Raw genomic sequence first — 2899 nt, forward strand, 5'->3', positions numbered from 1 at the left:
AATTTAATGATCACACCCTAAGTGGGGAATGCTATTTTGGAATAATTAAACATTCCATCATTTGCAAGTCCAAACAGTCCATTGTTAGTTCCTGTTGTGGTCTTTCAACAGATCCTTACACTTTTCAAAGGAAATTTATCATTAAAACAATTGAACTGATAGCAACATCCCACACATGTGTGTTAGCACTAGCATATTTCGTGGGACTCTAGTTCATAGCTATATATACAGTTTAGAAAAATTTAATTTATATATGAGTTTGCTTCACTAATGACAAACATGACAAGCATTGTTTAAAGGCTACTGGAAGGTATTCATCATCAGGTATCAAATAGATTCTCTGCTTGAAGAGGTAGCTAAGTCTTTTGACACATGAAAAATCTCACAGAATAAAAAAATCATTCAAAAGCTAGTTTATAATTAAATAATAATAATTTCACAATTTTCTTGCTGATCCTTACATTTTTGAAGATGTTACACTCTAAATTACTTTTTTCTCTAGGTCTACTTTAATATTTTTAACATTACATTTTGAATTTGTTATTACAAGTGTGTAAGAAAACAACTGGTTTCTGTAAATTGATCTCACTTTCAGCAACTTTACTGAAATTTCTCTTACTATGTCCAAGAATTGACTAGAAAGTTTTTGGACTTTCTACTGTAGGTAATCACTTTTTTTTTAGAAACAATAGTAATTGTTGTCACTTTCTTTCTGATCCTCACAATCAGGATTATATAGTGTTATAGTAAATAGAAGTAGATTTAGTGGCACTCTTGTCTCATTCCTGACTTTAAAAAGTGTGCTTCTAATGTTTCATATATACATAGTGGTGTGTATATATGTATATATATATATATATATATATATATATATATATACCACTAACAGTTACCTCTAACAGTTTAAGAAGTTTTTGAAAATTTCTAGTTTGCAAATTTTTTTTCATGAATGGGTACTCTGAATTATTGTCAAGCATTTCAAAATAACTTATCTTTTTTCTCTAATTATATATGTATAGATATTTTAATATAAATCTTAACATTTGACATCTCTAGGTCTTGGATTTTAGGCTGCAAAATGGTGGTAAAGAGAAAGTGTTGGACTGGGGAATACATTCTTTGAGATATATAAATATACTTGTATTTTTTTTTATTTTTTAAGTCTTCCAAGAGTTCATTGGAAAGAATGTAGATATTAAAAACAATCCTCACTGTCATGAACATAAATTAGGATTTTATAGCCCTGGTAGAAGCTGGATCAAAAAATAAAAAATAATACATCCAATAGTGTTTTAACATTTTTTCATTCATTTGTCATATTGACAATGAAAATATAAATTTGCTCTAGACGTACAGACTCTCAAGCAACAATGTCCAGGCTTTCTTCATTCTCCATGCTGAGAGATGTAAAAGTGCAAAGGTCAAACAATACCTACCATGTGTACAGCCTTCAAAGACCATCTAAGTTAGAGTATTCACTATTAGCTAAGATACATTTGGAATATTTATGTACAATAATGTGAAGTAAATTTTTTGAAAAATAAAACTTTAATGGAATAATCTTGAAGAATAAGTCAGAGAAACAAAAGGTTACCAGTTTAAGATATCAGCCAGTTTGTTTCAGCCAGTCTGAGTCCCTGTTCTAAAATTTAAAACAGTTATCTTTCTGTAATCCAAGAGCTTCCTATCATGTCTGTATCTATGTTATGAAGTAAAGGAGATTTAGATGAAAAGTTTTTATTTATCACAACTGCTATATCAACTGCCTATGACCTCAGAGCATCATGGTAGTCTAGAAAGTGTTCATGTATAAGGTCATAGGCTTAGCTGACTTAAAATTGCCCCATACAGTGGCATTTATCAATCCTTAGTGAGGCCTTTAAGAAAACTGGTTGAAAAATGGGTTAAAGGAGGAAAATGCAGCATTTGCCTTTAGAGCTATCAATTCAGGAATTCTTTCAATTATTAAACCTTGCAGAAAAGTTATTTTTCTTTCTCAACATTTAGCGTCACAAACACTCCTTACTCCAAATCTGGCATTTTTTCATCATCAGTGTCTTGTGAATCATCATCTATTCCATCTACTCTGGTAAATCTACATCCTTATCACCACCCGTGTTGTTCATAATCTCAGAGAAATGATCAAAATTACATGTCTTTATCTTAATCATCTTTCCAGTCTTTCCAATTATTGAAGACTACACTAAGTCAATTAAGCTTTGCCCTTTCTGTTCTTTAACTTGGCCATGACTGGCCAGATTCTCCTTTTCATAAACAACATAAAATGTATGTGCTCATTCTTTTATGCTTGGAATCATTTGGATCAAGACAGTTAAAAAGATCAATTTTATTTAGATGTTTAAAATAACTTCTTTTAAGACAAGTTAATATAAGTTTGGATTTTTCAAAATTTACATTAACATCTTTACTGTCTTCAGCACGAATACAATGAAGCCATATTCCCTTTGATCACACCACTTTGCAGAAGCAGCTGCATTGTGATCTGGGCAGGGGGATGGGTGAATGGTTGGGAGGCCTCTCTGGTGGCAGCTGCTGAGCAGTGGACTCCTCTTTGGTGGCAACTCTGGCATTTACTCCCCCACATTGCCACTTCTCACTTCCATCATGCAACGATGGCAGGCATGGGCTCAAATTGAGTATCTAGAATACACCTTGTGAAAGCTACACTAACCCCCTCCCAGGACCAAACTGGAATTATCAATAAATTAGAGAAAAATTATCTTGAATAACCAACTGAATACTAGCCAGAAAGAAGTCTTATAACCAAAGACATATAGAAGAAAACATTTCACTACAACAAGACTGGTAGGAAGTGCTGAGCAGCCAAGGGAAGACTGGTTGAGTTCCCATATGTGGAAGATAAAGTTTCAGAAGGATA

General features: G+C 32.6%; 1 pseudogene; it reads right to left on the reverse strand.

The window, feature by feature from the left end:
* Positions 1-1909: 1909 nt before the first annotated feature.
* On the reverse strand, positions 1910-2591 carry LOC114492010 (annotated as a pseudogene).
* Between the last annotated feature and the right edge of the window lie 308 nt (positions 2592-2899).

The sequence above is a fragment of the Phyllostomus discolor genome, chromosome 1 (genome assembly GCF_004126475.2).
Source record: "Phyllostomus discolor isolate MPI-MPIP mPhyDis1 chromosome 1, mPhyDis1.pri.v3, whole genome shotgun sequence".
Lineage (NCBI taxonomy): Eukaryota > Metazoa > Chordata > Mammalia > Chiroptera > Phyllostomidae > Phyllostomus > Phyllostomus discolor.